This window comes from Pteronotus mesoamericanus, unplaced genomic scaffold (genome assembly GCF_021234165.1).
Source record: "Pteronotus mesoamericanus isolate MK-2021 breed Mesoamerican mustached bat unplaced genomic scaffold, CSHL_Meso_final contig_169, whole genome shotgun sequence".
Taxonomy (NCBI): Eukaryota; Metazoa; Chordata; class Mammalia; order Chiroptera; family Mormoopidae; genus Pteronotus; species Pteronotus mesoamericanus.
This window is the reverse complement of record NW_026555068.1, coordinates 22,066,196-22,087,126: the sequence shown is the minus strand read 5'-3', so window position 1 is coordinate 22,087,126 and position 20,931 is coordinate 22,066,196.

Here is a 20,931-nt window from a genome sequence, read left to right as displayed (position 1 = left end):
AGTGGACAAAGTAGTGGAAGAAAGGGTGGTTATTTGGTACACAGTGCTGAAAAAATTTTGAAGACCCATTCGGAAAGAAACTATTTATGGCCGCTGTTTTCACCGTAAGAGAAAACAAATTCCAGGTGATTTAAAGCAGTGAAAAAAAGTCACAATTAGAAAATTAGAAAAAATGGCTAAATATATGACACAGGGCTAGTAAAGGACGTTAAATCATCTTTTGTGAAGAAAAATAGCAATACATTTCACTACATAAAAATGTAAAACTTGGGCACGTAAGAATTAATTTGAGATGCGCTACAATGAACTAGGGAATGACAAGACAAGGGGTGAATGTTCCCTCATTCATTCAGCAAATATTTACTGAGCACATACCACGTTCGAGGCAATTCCTATGTGCTGGGCAGTGGCAGTAGACCATGGGGACAAAAACACCTGCCCTGGTGGCAGAGGGAGCAGACAATGATTGTTAAGACGACCAGTAAACCCTGGACAGAAAAACGGACAAAGGATGCGTGCAGACAACTCACCTAAGGGAAAAACTGACGGCCACAGAACGCAGTTTGTGTTGCTCCGTCCCAAGTCTGGCCTAAGCTCTGCAAGCAGGACCCGCGCTGACCCCCCGGCGCCACGGCATGGGCCCAGCCTCGCTCCCACAGCCAAGGCCAGCCGGCGGCCGCTGGCCTGCCCACAGCCTCAGCCATGCCTGGCCATTCCCGCGGCCCAGTCGGGGTTCCGGACCCTGGAGCCTGTGCCTGGTATGGGATCCCGGCTCCTCTGCTTAAGATGACCTTGGGCAGGCGATTTAACCTCCCTGTGTCTCCGAGGTCCTCATCCGCAGAGCGCGGTTGGAAGCAGGCCCGACCTCCGGGTGTTAGGGCGAGGACTCCACGCGCCAACACACGTGCAGAGCCTGGAGCCGCGCCTGGTGCGGAGAGAGCACCCAGTAAATAGCAGTTTCTGTTGGCCACCCAGAGGAGGGTCGGAGCGGGACCTCAGGCCCCCCAGAGGCGGACTCCGGTGACGGGCTCTGGTGCTGGAACAGAAGGACACCCCCTCCCCACAGGCGAGCGGGAGCGGTATCTCCATTCAGGGCCGTCCTGAGGCCAAGTTGTGCAGACACTGGCCTCCCCCTCGCGGTGAGACTCCTCTGTGAGACAACCCCACGTGCGGAGTCCTGGGAGAGCTCAGAACCAGCAATCTCCCACTTTTTATCATCTTCACGGCCACATTGGGTCACAGTTTTTATGTTGCGATGCATCGCGCCGCATACTTTCCTGCCGACTTTTCATGAACTGATTTTTGATGGTTCACCAAGTTCTAATGAACCCCCACTGTTCCTCTCTCAAGCCAATGGGGAGCAATAAAAAAGATGTGACACAAGACCTCCTAAATAATGAGTGAAAGAAGGAAATCTTGTTAGCAGTCCCCCTGCTGTCTTGTTGGGAACCCTCCAGGCATGTACACGTTTATTCTTCTGCCCCGGCCCCCGCCAGCATCTCCATGGCGAAGGCCACCATGCCTGGGCGGTATTTCAGCGAGCTCAGTCCTGCCCGGACAGCGTCCCTGCGTAGCGAAGCTACGGGTGTCCCAGGTGCGAGGGCAATGGAAGGTTCCTGTTCCAAATGGCTGGTGTGAAATGTGAGGGTCTCTTAGATCCTTGGCTTGGGAGCAAGGCTGTGAATGACTAAGACTTTTGAAATGTTTTTATTGCACCTGCTCCTTATAAAACACCTTAGGAAGGAGGAAATATTACATGGAGAATTTTAACTCAAGGATAACTCTAGTGCTGTTCCTGTCCACAAAACCAAGATACACTTGATAGCACAATAAAAACATAGCTATTGGCCATAGCTATGGATTTTTTCAAAAGCATGGGCTATACCAAAATTCCTGTTTTCAAATTTGGAAATTCCTTCTCCTAACACCAGCCCTCCAGATGTGCGATCAAGAACATCGTAAATCAACAAAACTGTGTGTTCAAGTATATCAACACAGTTATAAAGCATAGACAAGATAGAACACGTATATAACATAAGGTATAAAATCAGCAGACATGCCGCTTTGAAACGGACCACCTGTTAGAGATTTCATTTTCCTTAACGGGCCCAGCTTCACGTTGGTTTGTCCTTAGCCTGTGTTCCCTTTTAGCACCCTCACTTACATGAAGCATTTGCATAGGACATTTTTGCCTAGAGAAAGAAGCCACCTCTTCTACCAGGACAGCAACTGCAGCCAATAGCTGTCATTTAGCACGAGGCGTCCCATGGCGCAAGATCGTCCAATGGTCTCCACAAGCCAGACCCGCTGTGGGGGGCGTGCTAGCACAATCCTTGACTGAGGGTTTTCCGTGATGCCACATCACAGGCCTAGGAGAGGACGGGGTTTCAAAGGACAAGTGACAGGTAGCCTATAAATAAACAAGTAAGTCCATTTCAACACCCAGAGTTACCTGAAGCACCGGTTAGATTTGTCCTGGGTAAAGTGTGTCAGGTTAAAGAAGCTGACACATCCTACTTCCTTCCTGTTCCTCTTTCCACTTCCTGTGCCTTAACGTTCTTCTTCCAGATCAGTCCGTTCTCCCCCTGGTCCCGGCCCATCCCATCTTGATACAAGCAATTCTTAATTACCTAAGCTAATAGTTTATTTTTGGTTCTGACACACATTGTTCTGTGTTCTTAGTTTATTGACAATATTATCCTTAGACTAATATTAAAATTAGTCTTAGGGAAGCAATGCCACCCCGTTCTCACACCCAGCAGGGCCTTCCTTCTGTCACAGAAGCTCCCTGCTGCTATTCCTGTCTGTCTGAAGACAGCAGCCACTGCCTCCGAGTGCGGGGGCCGGGGGCCGGGGGAAGGCATTGGGCGTGCTATTTGGGGACTGATGGCAGGACCCCTCACCTGGGCGCCGACCATGGAATGGGCTTCTGCCTTATCCCCATCTGCTCCTCCTAAACATGTCCTTCCTGCCATGTTCAACAGCCAGACATCTTCTTTACAAACAAGGCGTCATGCCCTTGAAACAAACAGCTGAAGAATCCCTGAGGGTTCAGCAGGCCCAGTGTGAAGCCTTAAGAAATTAGGTTTCCTCATGAGCAGATACACAGGAATAGAACGAGTGAGGCAAGGGCGGTATAAAATCTAAGGAACGCAAGGAATTCTCTGAAAGTAAAGAAACGTCATCGGGGAGTTCGTGAGTAATCCGGGTCTGTTTGGCCCTGGAAACGCAAAGACATGAGAGCTATTACTAAGCAGTCGTATTAAAATACTAATACGTGGGCTTTGACTTCAAGGATCTCAGAGTCTGGAACACGGAGCAGACAAGTGATTCGGGAACTACCAACGCTGAAGCGCAGGGGCAGGTTTCAGAGACAGTCCAGCTACCAGGACAGGGGGTGGGCCGGGAAAGGGCAGTGGGGTAAGGGCCTGGAGAAGGGCCTGCACAGTAAAGCCACGGGCGGGGACGCCTGCTGGGGAGACGCTGGGCTTCTGAGGCCGCTGGGGCCAAGTGTGGGCTGGACGGGGAGTGCAGGTGGACGTGAGCAGGGAAGGATGCAGGTGGGCGAGGGGAGAGGGGGCAGGCGTGCAGGTGTGCAGGCCGTGGTGGCGGAACTTCGGTTCTGTGTGGGCTGAGTCGCGCAAGGTTGGTGAGCAGCAGCAACGGGAGCCAGGGAGAGTGAGGAATGAGGGTCATCAGGGCGGGACCCCGGGGAAGAGCCTGCCGTCAGGCACCAGCCTGGCCAGGTGGGGAGAGGAAAGAGGCAGGCGGGTCCCCCACCGAGAAGGCAGAGGATGGAGGGGTGGCTGTGAGTACAGCGGAAAAGGGGGGACATATGCCGGCCCAAGTGTCTGGACGCAGGGGAGACTGGAGGGCTACAAGCTTACAAAACCACAAATGGAGCTTCTGGCCTTGCTGTGACCGCGGCAGCCACGCTGGAAGGGAGAGTCAGCCGCCCAGCCACGGCCCCTGCCCCGCCGGCCCAGGCCTGGAAGGTGGTGCACCCAATCTTCTAGGGCCCCTTTTACCCTGACACCCCTCTGCTCCCCAGCACAAGCCCCGTGCTCCACCCGGACCAGCTCCTGTCCTCCAGGTGCGCCCTTGCCAGTCGTTACCGTGGATGGAATGTCTTAGCCTAACTTCCACCCTTCAAGCAGCCGCCATATACAAGGACACGTCATCTCACTTAATTCTCACAACAACTCTATTGGGGTAGTTACTTTAATCCCCACTTTTTAGATATTGACACTGAGACAGAAAGGGCACCTTGCTGCCCTAGCCCGGTGACCAGGTGGCTCAGTTGCTCAGTTAGTTGGAGCATTGTCCTGATATGCCATGGTTGCTGGTTCGATCCCTGGTCAGGGCACACAAGAATTAACCAATGGATGCATGGGTAGATAGAAGAACAGATTAACCTTCCCCACCCCCCTCTTTCCCCCCTCCCCGCCTCCAAAAAAAATCAATAAAAATATCTTGCCAAAGCTCCTAAAAAATGGGACCATATAGTGTGTGCTCTCCCAGGCCAGAGGATCCTCACCCCACAGTCTCCTTCCTCGTCCATCCCCTGCCCAACTTCCCCTGGGGTGCCCACTTCCTTCCTCTTTTTTTTAATTTTTAAAATCTGTTTATTGATTTTGAGAGAGAGAAACAGATCAATGTGAGAGAGAAACATCGATTGGTCATCTTCCATATGCACCCTGACTGGGAATTGAACCCACAACCCAGGTATGTGCTCTCACCAGGAATCAAACCTCCAGCCTTCTGGTGTACTGGCCGATGCTCAACCAACTGCGCCACACTGGCCAGGCCCTTCCTTCCCCTTTGATTATCTAATCTTACCCATCCCTCAGGGACCCGCTGAAAATGCCACAAAGTCTCCCAGTCCCCTCCGGGCTGAGACGTCTCTGAGCAGCCTGAACCACACCTACGACAGGCTCTTCACAGGCTCATCTGGTCAGTGTTTGATAGAAAGAGATTCCCAAAGAAATAATTCCTGAATCCCAAGTGACTTCCAGTGATGGCTCCGGACTCTCTTGTCCCTCTGGGAAGAAACTCTTCTATGGTAAATGTCCGCCTCATTCACTGCACTTGATAAATTCTCCGTGGGTGAAGGCCGCTCTGAGCCCCTGGTCTGGTGGAGGCAGGAGGGTGTCTGTGTGAATGCGAGAAAGAAATTAATTCAACGCTTGCAAAGGGAAGGAGACTGTGCTGGAAATGAGCCTCGCTGGTCAAAGTGGTGGTGAAAAGGCCCCTGTGGTTGTTGGCAAGGAGCCTGTCTTGCCCTGTGGCCTCAGTACTTGGAACATTCATGTCCTTCACGAACTTGGTAATTAGAAGGAGCCACCCCACTGACGTGCTATCATTCTCCTCTTTATAGAATGGCTGTGGGAGGTACTGTGTCACTCAAAATTGGTCTGAGGCTGGAACGAGCCAGTCCTTACCCCCACAGTGGCTTGGCAGCATTTGTGAGGCAAATGAGTGGCCTCTGTTGAAGACTCGATATACCCATGTCCACCCTAGTTGACACACCTCACTTCCTTGTCACCAACCTCAGAGGAAAAGGCCTGGTCTGGCTGGGCCTCGTGACTATTGATTTCCATGGCTTTTGAAGCCCCCAAAAAGGAACAAGAAACGGAAGCTTACACTCATTCCCGTAATAACAATCCACCTGTCAAACGAACAGCCGCGGCCGGAATTCTGCTCTGTCCCTGTAACACAGGCCAGCGGGCTGGCGCCTCTGAGGAACGCTGGCCCATTGGCTCCGGCTCACTCGGATCACCTCCCGGCCCCCTTCGTGGGAGTGTCTGGCTGCGAGGGGCCCCCTGACGCGCCGGCCTTCGTCTTCTGCCCCCTGCCCGGCCTCCCGGAAGGGCCATTGTTCCCGCTATGGGCAGCCTTCCTTTCATCTGCAGGCTCGGCCACACTGGAGGGAAGCAGCCCTGAAGCTGGCGAGGGAAAAGAAAGGCGGATGTAAGGTCACATCCTTCTGGGCTCCGGTCCAGTGACTGTCCCCAACTTTAAAGGATGGAGGCCGAGAGAAACACGGGGGACGAGGAAGGAGGCGAGAGAACGGACGGGTAAAGCCCGTGTCCTGGCTGTGCTGCTGGAAAACACGCCCCAGACTCTTTCATGCCCCTTCTCTCCAGAGGTGGGGTCTCTGTCCTCTACTCCTGAACTTGAGCTCGGCGGCTGTTTAAGCCATGGGAGGCAGGGGATGCAAGGCCAACGTCAGGGGAGCTCTGAGCTCTGACCACGGCTCATCGAGCCCTGAGGCAGCCCCGGGGGCTCGCGCACCCTCCCCCTGCTCGCGACGAAGCTGCATCTGCACTTATGCAGATGGCCTTTTACAGACCAGTAAACAGCATTTTCAGGTAAAAACAGCATTTCGGGGCATATTTCTAAATATGCTTTTGCTTCCTCTTTCTGTATGAGAAAGCGAACAGTGCCTGTCCAGATTGAAAGTGGCTCTGGAAGGGGGATGGCCCCCACTTCCCTCTGAGTCACCTGTGTGCCTTGCCTCGGGGACTGAAGTGTCCATTTTGGACCCGACAGAAGCAGAAGCCAGGGCCTCCCCATCCCGGCTCCTTCAGCGCCACCCGGTGGCCTCAGGGCGGAACATCACGTGCGCTCACAGGGACTTGGTGAAACAGCCCTTTGTCTTCAAGAGGTGATTTTCTGGCTACAGCAAACCTGCGTGTTGCAACCAGGAGAGGAGCAACCCTGGGAAACAAAGCCCTGATTTTTTTTTTTTAATAGCAACAGTGGAAACCAGACCCCACTTCCTTCCTCCAGGATTAGGGCCTCGCTGATGCTGGAGGGGCGGGTACCTTGCTCCAGGGGTGACCCGCGCCACGCCATCCCTGCCCGGCAGTGAGGGAGGACAGATTCAGGCTCTCCCTGGGGTTACCGGGGGCTTTTCTGTTCAGGTGACCTCTTATCAGTGTTTCTTTCCTCTCTTTTCCTTTCCTTTTCTAAGTCTGTGTTGTGTTGTGTTGTGTTGTGTTTTGTTTTGATTAACACTGAGCCAGAATTTCCCTTCCCTGTAAGGCCGAGAGCCAGTGAGCTTGGGGGCTGGCTCGTCCTGAGTGACACCTGAATTACCCAATGCCCTCCTGTCGGGAAACAGCGTCCACTTTGCTGTCAAGGCACCCTGCTGACAGCCGAGGTGACCAAGTGACCCTGTGCAGTAGGCGCTGTAGGGTGAAGTCGATTTCCCCTAGAGGAATCGGGAGAAACTTTAAGTCTTTAGCTCCTGCTTTAATCACTTAAACCTATCAATTAAGGCTGAACTCTAACATCTGGATTCTCCTATCAGTCCCCCTGTTAGTTTTAATTGTCTTATTTCTACAGGGTTCGTTTACAAACTAAAACAACATAAGATACAAAAGCTACACGACTTTGGAAGAGTGGGCAGGCTTCTGCCTCAGGCCTGTTCCCTCTGGAACCCCCGAAGGAGAATAACCCTGCCACGCTCTGCCAGGCCAGCCCGATCCCAGGCTGTGCCTGGGGTTCCTTCCCCTACAAATTACTGTCCCTTGGGAACCACAGGCAGCTGCACCGGGATCATCCAGGCATCCTCGAGGAAGAAGAGCCCCCCAGAAGCCAGAGCCGTCCTGCACCCGCCCAACCGAGAGCCTTTCCTTTATTTCAAAAATTCTCACCCATAATTCCATGGGCTCTGGAGGTGTTCAGCTTCTCAGCCAATCCTGTCCCGGACTGTTTACTGTTGCCTGGTCCAACTCCTCCTCCACTCCCTACCTCTGCCCAGTGCTCTGATCAGATCTCTGCACGATAAGGGTTCTTTGGAGCTGCAGGCCATTGAGAATCCACCGATGCAGGAGGAGTCCTCTGCCCGCCCCCCTCAACTCCTACAAACAGGGCAGGATGCCCCCTCGCTGGTTCCAGAATGAAGAGAGCAACGCCACCCACGGGAGATGCAGAGGCCGCTCTGAGGTGAGTCTGCATCAGCAAACCTCACCCAAAACCCTTGTCTTCCACTACTGCCCCGTTATGGCCCACAGTTGATTGTCCCTGGACGCCCTGAATCCTTTCTTCAGTCGCTTCTCCGCAATTTATGCTCCTTTGTTAAAGTGGTACAGAAGCTCCTGTGTCTACTCACTGCTTTAGGGTTTTTACTTTTTCTGGGAAGCCATGTGTACATCAATTTTAAAATATTTTTAAATTACACACCTTTTCTCTGGTGAACCTGCCTTTTGCCAGTTAAATCTGCAGGTTCCTGTTACAGACGCTAGAGGACAGAGGAAAAGGGTTTTCTTTTTCCCTTCCCTTCCCCTCCAGTCAAGTCCTCTGAGTTCCTTCCTGTTAAGGGCCTGGGGCCGGGGGCGGGGGGGGGGGGGCGCGGGGGGGCGTGGCGCGGGTGGTAGAGATGGGCCAGTGCTTGTTTTTCTTACTTGCCAAATCCTCTCAAGTCTCTATTCCACTATCAATCTGCAGGGAACTTCTCCAGGACTCTTGACACTGTGGTCCCTCCCACCGCTTCCCCTCCAAAGACCTCAAACTACGTCCTCTGCCCCGAGAGAAGTATCTCCCGCAATCCCCCTCACAGGGCAGAGAGCCGAACGTTGGGATGGCAAAGCGGGGAAAACAACAGGGAGAACAGCAGCACAGAAAAACGTAAATTAGCACCTCCGTTAATCATGCTGTAAAGCCGTGGCACCTGTACGCAGTAAACCTCCCGTGGCTGGTCATTACTGCCGTTGAGGCTGGAGGCTGGATCCAGGGCTACGTAACGATCGTGCCAACGCTCCCCAGTTGCTTTGGGTGGGGCCCATTCCTGAGCCCCTTTCGCGTTGCCCACCTGCTGCGTCCTGGGTGCCCGCTGATCTGGACGCGGGCCCTGGGGGCCAGAGGGCTTCTGTGTGTGAGATCCCGCCCATCTGGCGCCCGGAGAGAGACGGGAATCCAAGCCGACGGCAGTGGGGACGGGACTGGCTCCTGGCGAGCCCTCACTTGCTGTCCGCCCCAGGAGGGCCGTGCCCCAGCGGGGAAGCTGTGGTGGGCCAGGGCCCTGGGGCGGCCGCAGCTCCCGGCTCTGCCTCTTCACTGTGGCATTAGAGGGACAGCCTTAGGTTCCTCAGCCAGGATGGGGATGGGGACGGGGACAAACCAGGTCGCAGATATTCAGTTGATGCATTCTGGAAAAAGCCCTCTCTGAAGAGGTCACTCTTTTTTGGGTGATTCTGGGTTTCAGGAAATGCTGGTTCCCAAAAGTGCTGTGTCACCAAAGAGGCACAAACGCGGAGACTGCGACTTTCTGCCCTTGAACCGGCGTTCTTCTGAGATGCACGCCAGGGTTAGCCGTCTGTTCTACCCACTCCAGCTTCCCACCACTCACTGGGTGCAGGGGGCAGGGCGGGGGTCAGGCAGCATCTTTCTGGGTGGCTCTCTGCCCATTTCTCCCTCCTCTCCCACCCCCCTGACCTCCCAGCAGCCCCCCACCAGCAGGAGGGGTGTAAAGGGGATGAAGATGGCAAAGAGGATCAAGCTGGCACTTCGGGAAGTTGTATCTCATGTTGCATCACCTCCTCAGTCCTTGCATGAGCCTCTGGGGTGAACACTTTCATTTTATAGGCAAGGAAACTGAGGCTCGGAGACGTGTCAGCTTTGCACCCAAGTTCTCACTGTTAAGAGGATGCAGCGCAGGACTGCTGGGGTGACGGCTGTAGACAGAAGGGAGCTGTCCCTGCTCGGTCGTCTTAGAAGAGCGGTCCCAGTGCAGGAGGGGGACAGCCGGCTGAGGACCCCAGCTGTCTGCAGAGGCCTGGAGGAGGCGGCACCCCAGCAGGGTGCTGAGGGGGCAAGGGCAGGTCAGCGGGCCTTCGTCCGGCCCTGGACAGGAAAGAGGGGCTCCCGCCACGGTGGCCAGCCTGGCCACGTTCAGGTGGGCTCAGCGACAGAAATGGAAGCGGTGGCATGTTTCTTCCCGGTTCTTTTTAAGCATCCTTTCTGCCAACTTCGATTTTTTTTAGAAGAAACTTCTTCAACAGAGTCATGGTTGCCATTGACTGTATAACACAGAGAAACACCCTCAGTATTTTCACTCACTGCAGAGAGATCACCAGGTGACTAGGAGAAGATCCAGCGTTGACAAGACACATCTGGAAACTTCGCAATGCTTCTCAGCCTCTATGAATCCTCCAAAATAGTCATTTGACCTGCTGGGTAAATTGGTAATAAAACTCTTTGATTAAGGAAGTGGTAAAGATAATCGGCTGGAAGCCAGAATAATTCTGGGCGGGTTTTACTGCAGAGCGTCCGGCCTCTCTGATTGTGCCGGGGGCGCTGAGCTCCTCTTGCACCACCACCTCCCCACCCCCCACCCCCCACCGTGACTGGAACGGCATTATTTTGTTGACTCACGAGGCATCCCAGCCTAGACATGCAACCTGGCCCAAAGTAGCTATTCAATAAATAGCACCATAATAAGTCTAGCATTCGGTCATTCAGTCTACAAAATGAAAACCAACAGGCTGCAGTTAATCAGGTTGACATTACCTAGACCCTAATGAACATTTTTTTTAAATGTCCACGGTTCAGGCATGGTTCTAGAAATGTCTCCCTTGGTGCCCCAAAGCAGAGACCCTAGGGAGCCTTCCCCAGAGGGTTTGGCCGGGAGACTTCTGGTCCCTGGGACGATCCAGCTGACTGATGGTCGACTCTGGTGTCAAGGACCATGACAAATTCTGAATTTTGAACATGCACTGTGAAAAAAACTAATTTTACCACTGAACTCAACAATATAAACAACCTCAGTCAAAGGGCCGGTGGCACGGGGGCATCTTTAACACGTGCCCACGGCCCAGCCCCTGAGCCGCAGGCACGCAGGGGGCCAGCTCCCCCAGGGCCCACGGTGTGAGGACAATGCCTCCCTGGTCTCTTTAAGAGCAAAACTGCCCGGGTCATCGCTGTGAACGTTGGCCTTCCCCCGCCCGGGCTCCTCACTCCGTCACCTCCCGCGGCCGGTCAAGCCAAGGACTCAGGAGCCGGGACCCGCGTGGGCGGGGCTGTGCTTCAGGAGGGGACCGTGGGCGCTGGTGCTGGGGAGGACCCGTTAGAGCAGCAGCCCAGAGCGGAGCCCTGGGTGGGCCGCCTCTTCCCTCTGCCTCTGTGTGTCTGCCTTTATTTGTAGGAGCGCCCCGCCTTCTCTGGATCACCGGTGGCTTCCACGTTGTCAAACCCAACGGTCAAATCTCAGGCCTCCTCCCTCTTGACCTGCCATCATGGGACCCAGTTATGTATCTGTCTTCCTTGAAAGACGTTCTTCCCTTGGCTTCCAGGAGACCACAGCGCCCAGTTTTTGCGTCTACCCGTCTGACCGCTCCTTTCTCAGTGTCCTTTGATGTCCTTCCTTCTAAATGTGCAGAAGCCCTTGGACTTTTAATATACACTTAGTCCCTCAGCAACGTCACCAGTCTGATTGCTCTAAATATCTGTCATCTACTCTGCGATTCACACCCCTACCCAACCCTCTCCCCCGACACTCCTGCTCGACGTCTGCTTGGCTGTGTCACATTCACCTGAAACTTAAAATGCCCCAAACTCCGGAGGTCATTTCTACGAACTCCCCGCTCCTCCCCACCAAAAGCTCGGGCTCCTCCGCCAGCCTTCCCCTCCCAGGAAATGACACCTTCCAGGAAATGACGGCTTTTTTTTTTTTTCAAGTTGCGCAGGCAACAAAAATATATGTGTGTGTGTTTAAAAACAATACAAAATATATTAACATAGACGAGGGCGGGCAAAAGCAGGTTTGCAGTTGTTCGTATGGAAAAATAATGTAATGGTAAATTAGCAAACGGTGTTTTGCACTCTCACAACTGTAAACCTACTTCTGCCCATCCGCACTTTCGGTGGACATCCCCCACTGGCCTTCTCTTCTCCTGCCCCGCGCTCGATCCGTCATTTCAGTTGGCAGGCATGGCCCCAACCCACTCCCCCTCCTCACGGTGGCCACGCCTCCTGCCCCAGGGCCTGCTCCGCCTCCCCGCGGCTCTCGCCGCTGCGCCCCTGCCTGCTTCAATCTCCTCTCGCACCGCAGTCCCAGCGGTCCTGGTCTCGGGTCTCTCTCGTGTGTGTCCTTCCCACGAGGCCTTTCCTGGGCACTAAAACCACCTGCGCGCCCCCAGGGCCCCTTTCCGCCCCCTCCTTTATGTCCCTCCTCAGCACGACCGCCCTCTAACGCCCCACGACTCTTCCTTGCCTTCCTTACTCGCTGTCCGGGCGCCCAAGGGTAAGGCTCGCACAGGAGCGCTGCGAGAGCAGGGACGCGTGTCTGCTTTGTTCTCTGCCACGTGCCGGCGCCTAGAAGAAAGCCTGGCGTGCTTCTAGGAGGTGGGCAGTGGGCATCTCTCGAGCAAATGAACCCCTACAAGTCTTCATGAGCCCAGAAGACAGCCTGCTCACTGATCGGTGCTTGCGGGCCAGTGCCCGGCCTTGCGTGCACGCCACGCAGGGCTGAGGGTCCCGGTCCTTTCACCAGACCTTTAACCAGGATCCTTCCCAGGATGCTGTTTGCCTAGGGGATGCTTTGCTCACTTAAGTGGTGTAGCACTACTGATCCTGGCAGTCTATAGTCACAGGACTTTGCTACTGTTTCTTCATTTGTACAACGTGAAAAAAAGAGAAGACCATTCACTTCACCCTGAAGCCTCGCTGTTGGTGTCTCTAAGGCTCAGAGGAGGTGGGATCTCAGAGAAGCAGATCCTTCTCCACTGAGATCCAGGGAGCTGCCTACGGAGGGCGCGCTGACATGGAATTTGTAGGTGTAATTGCAAAACTGTAGGACCACCTGCGGAAAAGCAATTATTTCTATGTCACATCATTATTCCAACCACGTCATAATCTGGCGGTAACTCTTCATGTGGTCATTGAAAAACATGGCAGAATGGCCTTGAGTTGATAAATCCGGAGGTGGAATTTAGAAGGAGAAACCTTCATGGAATTTAGTTAAAATGTCCACGTATTGAAATGAGCAGTTCCTTCCTTTCTTCCTTTCTTTCTCATATATATTTTTCATGTTCTATGTTACATATTTTATTTCTATATCATATATAAAATCAGGTTCTAGAGGAAAAGAGGCTGAGGAGGGGCTATCGCCAGTCATTGGGTCCTCTTGTCCCCTCCATTCATTCTTGGGGATCCAGCAGGTGCAGGTGCAGGTGCCGCTATAAAGTAGGGAAAGGCTTTGATGGCTTCCCTGCCGCCCCCCCCCCCCCCGCCACATGGAGCCGGTGACCGCAGCAGCCCATCGATCTGCTGGTGATAAAATCTTTCCAATGAAACCACCTCTCCGCAAAGATAAAGAAAGCTAGATTCACGGTCTAATTGCCTTGCATCTTATAGCTCCCCCCGCCCCTGTTTTAAAACAGGCTGTGAACACTATTTTTAAAGCCAACCAGGAAGCTCTGTACTGCACACACGACTGGCCCTCCTTACTCACAGACGCTGCCGCCTCTGAGTCAGCCTCGCTTGCTGCCCCTAGCCTTGGCCAGGGAAGCCATTCGCAGGACCACGAGGCCGGGCTCCCTCGCCCCTCCCCCTTGGCGCTCCTTCACATTCCAGAACGTGGACCCGAGAAAGATAGCTGGGTGGGATTCCGCAAAATTCTGACAGGCGAGCAGAGGTCAACGGAGCTCGCCCTCAAAGCCAGCTGGGGAGGTAGAGACACAATCTGTTTCATGCTGCGAACTTCTGGAAACAGGATGGTCTGCCCACCATCCCAGCAGATGGTCCCCCAGGCAGCATTTCTAATTGCTCCTTTTCAGCGTTGTTTTTGCACAAACTCACTGAATCCAGATCAAGAGGTTAGTATTAATAGTTTATGCATTGGGATTGCCCCAGTGCACAGGAAAAGAAAGAAAGGAAGAAAGAGAGAGAGAGAGAGAGAGCAGAGCTTTCCAGCTTATTCCTGAAGTCAATATAACTATAACCGCACTGAAACTCCCCTCTCTCCTTTCTGTCTGTCCACTCCCCTCCTTAGTCCTCAGGCACTTAGGACATCAGATTCTGGTCCGTCTCAAAGTGTGTTAAGGACAAAGCCTCCGGTCTGCTGATCGCAGAAGCAGAGTCTCGGTCAAGCTCAAGGTAACGTCCTGCCTTCAGGTGCGTTTCAGCCCCAGGCCCGTGGAAGCAGAACTGACCCTACAGACCACACATACCCGCATGCAGCCAGACAGAACACGGCCGGGGCTGGCCTCGGGGCCTGCACAACGATCACCCACTGCCTGCCCCGGCCCCGGCCAATCTGCTGGGCCCCGGCCCCGACTCCTTTAGCCGCCGTGATTAATGATCTTCCTTCTCTGTAGCCCATCTCCTGGAAGCCACCAAGGGAGCCAGGCCTTGGAGCACTAGCCTACCTGTGACTTCAGGCTTGGCACCATTTCCCCAACTAATAAACTCTGTTTTCTTGATTGCAAACTCCTGGTCCCATTGGATTGGGCTTTGATGTGTGCAGGCAAACAAACCCCTTTAGTCTTGTAACATAACCTTGGTACCAACATGTGACAAGTATGCCACATGTGTGTGTGGCCATGCCTTCACACACACAAGACCAATAGTGTTTATAACAGATGCACAAATTCTAAATAAAATACTAGCAAAAGGATGTTGTGCAGAAGTAAAAAGTGGTGCAAACGGGTCCCAAGGCAAAGTCTCATGTGCACCCTTCCATTTACAGAGCACCCTGCACGCCCTCGGAGGCGGAAGTTGCGGGGTAGACCGAGGTGGGGAGATCCTTCCATTACTGACCTGATGTGCTTTGGGGAGAAACAGCAAGGGTGACTGAGACCTGAGCATCAGGGGAGCCTCTCCAGGGAGAAAGACAGTCACTGTGGCTCGCCCCTGACCCACCCCAAAGGGGGTGCAGAGCTGCCTTGACTGGAGTGAGCACCGGCTTCCGGACCCCTCCTTAGGTCTGTTCAAGGGTGTCAGGGAGGAGGAGGCTGAAACAGAAATGAAGAGCTGATCCAAATGAAAAGATACACCATTTTTGTGGATGAGAAGACTCAGTTGCGTGGCGAGGCAGTTCTTCCCACGGTAATTTCTAGTGGTATTGACTCTTACTCCCCACCTCAGCTGAGGCCCCAGGTGGTAGCACATGTTGGAGGCGGTAATGGACTTTGACAAAAATGAGGCGCACATACTAGACTCTCACGTTCACCTAGAAGACATTTTTGCAAAACAAGAGCAGAGGCTTGTGCTCTCATCTATTACAATGTCTATTTTAAAAGTAGTAGTCATGCGGTTTTAGGGGTAATAGGCAGAGATTTGAGATACACAGAGGAGGAAGAAGAGGCTGGAAAGAGGGAGGCAAAGACTGGAGTGATGCAGAGGAGTCGCTGGGCAACCGCCAGCTGGGAGAGGTGTATCCCAGGCCGTTTGCAACGGACTGGCCCACGGGTGCCTGGAGGGAACGGCTGCAAGGTCATTGCCTGCATTGCCCCATAGGGGGCAGCCTCACACTTAGGAGAAATCAGCTTTGCTTCATTAACAAACACTAAGTTTGCTGAAGACCCTTTAGTTTATATTCAGTCAAGGCTTTGGCCCTTCCCCCAGAAAACAGAAGTTTGTAGTAGAAATTATATAAACTTTGTCCCTGGATAAAATGCCTAGGGATGTCCCTCTTGGTCACGCCGCGGCCAAGCCTCAAGCACAAGGCATGGCTTTCTGACTCTCCACTGGTGTAGAGACCAGTGTTTCTCAAAGTGGGGTACACGTACCACCTGAGAGCCTGGTTTAAAATTCAGAATCCATACCCCGCGCCCTGATTTTCTGCAGCAGAATCTCGTAGAGCGGGACCCAGGTGTCTGCATCGTGAGGAATTTTCTCACGTGGTTTGTACACACTCTCAAGCTTGAAAACCACTGCGCTGCCACGCTGTAACATCCCCTCTCCGCTCCGACGCACTTGACCTAGATTTATCGTCGTGGTTCTATTACCCTCAGCCCGTTGACTGCGCCTCCAACGCCCCATCTAGGTGATAAAGAAAAATCTTACCTGCTGCTTGGTATTTGTCTAACTTCCTCTGAGACCCTGAGATCCTAAGGGCCAGATAAACACAGCACTATTATTCATCAACCCTTCACTTGCAAAAGGCCCGGTCAGAATTTTCTTTCAACTCAGCCCGAAACATGCCCTAGTAGGAAGGATCTGGGGGCCAGAGAGATGATTCTTTCCCTCTCACTCCACATATAGGAGCAGGTTCAAATGTTTCAAAGAGCTTCCCCTTTTTACCATATTCCAAATCAAACCTGCACCTGCCCCGGGCCCAGCAATTCAGCGGCGTTTGGCTGCTCAAGTCTCCAAAGGTCACACCGCCCAGGCTCTGAAGCCATTTAGTCACCAGGAAAGCCGGTCCAGCCACTCAGGGCCCGATGCAAACAGGCCAGGCCTCTGGAACGTCACCGAGTGCTTGCTCCGTGCCCGTGCATCGTGTTATTTTTCTTAACGCCCCAGCAGCCCCGCGAGCTGGCTTCAATATTTTCACTGGGAAGTCGGAACAATAAGGCTCAGGGAGGTGGAGTAGCCGCCTGAAGGTCCCACGGCTGGAGCGGGCGTCGCTGCGGTTGGACAGCTGCTCCGCGGCATCCAGCTCGTGCCCGCAGAGCCACGCCCCAGCACCGCGCGCTGCACGCCCCGTGCCCGTGCCCCCTGCTCCGTGCGGGGGAACTGGCCTGCTCCCGCCTTTCCCCTGGGCTTGGGGAGGGGGCTCCGCACACATCGGTGAGTGAATGGTGGTCCCACAGAGGAGTGGTGGCTTGCCCTGAACTCGGACAGGCGTTTTTCAGCCGGGCTGCCTGACCCCAGACGGGACTCCCAGGAGCCACCTGCCCGGGAAGGCCTGCTGCTCTGCCTCACTGTCTGAAGGGATATCGGTTCTGTGGGAAACCCCCTCCTTTCCCCACCAAATACTTGTCTACTGTGTGCTATGAACTGAATGTAGGGGTCCCCTTCCCCAAATTTGTATGTTAGAGCCTTGCTCCAGCGTCATGGTATTTGGAGGTGGGCCTTGGGAGGTGACGAGGTGATGGGGATGGAGTGCTGGCGGCCGGGGGCGGGGGGACAGGGATCAGTGCAGCCATCTGTGAACCAGGAAGCAGGCCCTCAGCAGACCGCAGATCTGCCAGCGCCCGATCTTGGACTTCCCATCATCCAAAACTGTGAGAAATAAACTTGTTGTTTAAGCCGCCCAGTCTGTGGTAATTTTGCTACAACAGCCCCGACAGACTAAGACACCGTGTGTCAATCCCCAGGCAGAGAGACTCCCAATATCCCATTTGCAGGCAGCCTGCAGGACCGAGTTTCCCTGTGGCCCCCGGCAGGTGAAGATCCCCTGTGCACCCAGGGTCCTACGGGCCCAGGGTGAGTCTCTGTCCGAGGCAGGCCTGCTGCTCCGCGCCCTGTTTGGCTGTGGGTGCCAACCGGTCCCTAATTACACTCACAGATGTAAGAACCCGGATATCCACACGTATTCATGGACGCCTTATGTCAGAGGATCTCTAAGCTTTTATGATTCTATATTCCTTCCCTGCTGGTGATCCCACTGAAATCATTGCAAGAAGCAAGGAAAAAGCGCTGATCCCACCGCGTCAAAGCTATCGAGCAGGGCATTCAGCAGAGGCTTCAACAAATGTGCGGAGGGTGGAAGGGGTCGGAGGCCGTGGGGGGAAAGCTGCGTCCGGCAAGGTGGCCGTGGGGACAGCGGAGCTGTGGCAGAACTTTGGCACGTGCAGAGTTCAGCGGTGACCGGGGCAAGGAAGGAGATGAGAGCCGACGAATGAAATGAAAAGACCTATGTTTTTTCTTACAAAAGTGACACGTGTGCCTTGTAAAACTCAGCGAATATGGAAATGCCTAAAGTGATGTGAATCGTCTTTGCCTGCCATCCCACAGGGGCTGGGATAGGCCTCCTGACCCCCTGCATGTGCTCAACAATTCCTGCTATTTCGGCACCTCCTTCCATGTCTCTTCATTAATGTTTTGAAACACACAGAAATACATATGTAGTTTATAGATGTCTTTAAAGATAAAATGGGGTCACACTGTATTGATGTTTTAAAATGCAGGTTTTATGTTTATCCACGTTTGGTGAGGCCAACAGACAGGAGAGGACGGCCCGTTTGTTGCCGTTCCCAAAAGGAAGGGCCACCTGGGGAAGCACCAGGGTCCAGAGGCAGAGGAAGAAGGGGAGGGCGTGAGGAAACGCCGTTCTTGAGGTTTTTGTGGGAAGAAGTGAGCGAGGCATGGTAAGCGGGCGGGGCAGGTTCAGGGTTAGTTCTTGAGGACCAGGGGTGCAGGCACAGGCCCCAGCTGCCTGGTACCTGGCCCTGCGGTGACGAGGACAGGGGACAGTGGCTCGGCCTGTGAGGCTCAGTGAAGGAGGCAGTCGGTGGTCTGGGCTGCAGACTGGCTGGCCTCGTAGGAATTCAAGGGCACAGGCCACCTTGGGGTGAGTGAGAGGATGGCGCAAAGCCAGTCCCTGTATTGCCCTCCTGGCCCCCAACAGATCCCGCCTTCCACCAGCAAAGTCACACCTAGAATCTGCAACATCAGACAGAGGGAGCCCCGCGCTTCTCTGGCCCAGGCTTTCCAAATTCCAGATGCAGAAACAGCTTTGGCTCTTCTTTGCTCCTTGTCATCAGACGCTACAAGCCAGCCAGTCCCTTTCCATCAAAGCTTCCTCCTGTGGATACAAGCACGGCAGCCCCAAAGTGGCTGTCTTGAGGGCATCTCAAGGGATATTGGGCCCTGGCTGGTGTGGCTCAGTGGATGGAGCACCAGCCTGCAAACCAAAGGGTCACAGGTTTGATCCCCAGTCAGGGCACATGTCTGGGTTGCGTACAAGGGGCAAGTGCACATGTTTCTCTCTCTCTCTTTCTCCCTCCTTTCCCTCTCTCTAAAAATAAATAAATGAAATCTTGAAGGAAAAAATAAAAAGGATACTGGTGGCCTGTCCTTAGAATTCCCCAGCGAGGCCAGGGGCAATTCAGGCCAAAGCCTCTTATCCCTGGTGCCTGAGCAGGGAGCGAGGCTGCCCCAGGGTCCCTGAGGAGCTGGGGAGAAAAGGCACCCCGCCTTGGAAGCCTTTCTGCAAGGGCGGGGCCCGCCCACAGGCCTGGAGAGCGGGCCTTCCACCCGCCCTGGCAGCAGGCTTGAGGGGCCTCTGACACCTCAGGGGGTCTCAGGACGGTCAGTAGTGTTAGGGGGTTGGTGCCACTTGCCGTGAAAGAATTCACAAAGAGAAGGAAGTGCAGAGAGTAAAGGTTTTATTTGTACTTTCCCTAAAGAGGGAAAGGGCTGGGTGCGGAGCTGGGCGCCAGCCCCAGCCCCAGCCCCAGCCCCAGCCCCGAGGGGCCGGGACTGTGAGTTTCTCGCGGGCAATGGACGGTTGAGGAGCAGGATGTTCCAGTCGGGCTGCAGCTCCGCTTTTATCTCTGGGTGCAGCACCTGGTGGTCATTGTAGTCTGGTCCATCCTGTTCCCCGGGTCCCCAGAGCCTCTGCACCTTCAGGGTGCTTTCAGTGATTTTTCTGGTCCTGAGCACGAAGGCTCGTCAAGCCATGCGGGTCAGCCATGCTTCAGGGGCTAGGGAGCTCTAGGGAGGAGGCCTGAGAAGGTGGCTTTTGTCCTACTAAGGAGACGCCAGTGCAGTCCTCTAGGAATACTTACCTCGTTCCACTGCCTCTGCCCCCGACACCGCCCCCACCCCCAGGGAATCCAGTCTGTGAGAAGGGCCTAGAGAGATGCGGGCGCCCCAACCTGTGCTTCTGGGGGAGGCTTTGTTCGGCGTGATACCCTTCGCACCCGCTCTGGGGCGCACCCCACTGTCTGGTCCCTGGCACCCGCTGCCACGGGAAATTCCTGAGTCTTCAGACGAGGCACAAAAGTGGAGTGTTACACAGAAGGTGGAAGCTAATGAAGAACTGAAGCCTGGAGCCCTCTGAGGTCAGCAGCTTCCTTCGGACTCGAGAGCCGCAGGGAAGGGATGAAAGTCTCTCATGAACCCAGGCAGAAACTGAAACGTCCAAGAGTGAACTCTGCAGACAGGAATGTGAGAGTTCACAGAAAAACTGCATCTGAAGGCCCTGAAGTGCATGCTGGGCTGCGCTCGGAGACATGTCACTGCACCCAGAGAAAGATGGCCTGGTGCAATAAAAGCTAATTGATATCATACATATTATTCTGGAACAAAATACATAGAATAGTAGGCTTGGTGTTTCTAGACAGCTTTTCCTCTGTGAAGATTCCAGTACCAGAGCACTTGGCCTTCTTGTTTTGCTGTGTTTCCTTTAACAAAATCCCCTTTACTATGTTCCAACCCTGCTTCTCACTTACAGAAAGGCTCAAGAATGATGTTCATAAATGGGAAAGTCCCCGAAGGAAGGGGACAACAACAGAGTTCCCGGCAACCTTGTCCTCCCCTACAAGCTCCCGGGCTCCACTGTGCAGTTTCGGGCCAGTGGGAGCCCCTGCCCCCAGCGCTCAGGCAACGGAAGGCCGTCACACGCTGGGTGCCTGCCGTAGCTTCTCGCAGATGGGCAGCTCGCTCTGCGCTCTGTGCCCCGGGGCGGGTGTGTGCTCCGTTTTCTCCCTGCCTTGTCAGGCACCCTGAATTCCCAGCGTGCCCAGGAGCTGACGCTTCTTTGTGTCTGACTTGGGACTGCAAGTTGGCTAATTGCTAACTTTTCTGTTCTGGAAACCAGGGCTGGAGAAAAAAACACCAGCCTGGAAACATGTTAGGCGCTGCTCAGCGGCCTGTGGTTTCCAATCGTCCCAAAGCTCCAGAAGCCGAGGGGGCAGCCTCAGTGATCCCTGTGAGTGGGCCAGGAGTAGAATTCCTTGAATCTGTGATGTCATAAGACAACTGAAGTAATTTCCTAATGGGTTTTTTAGGGGGCTATTATTCCATGCGTCTCCC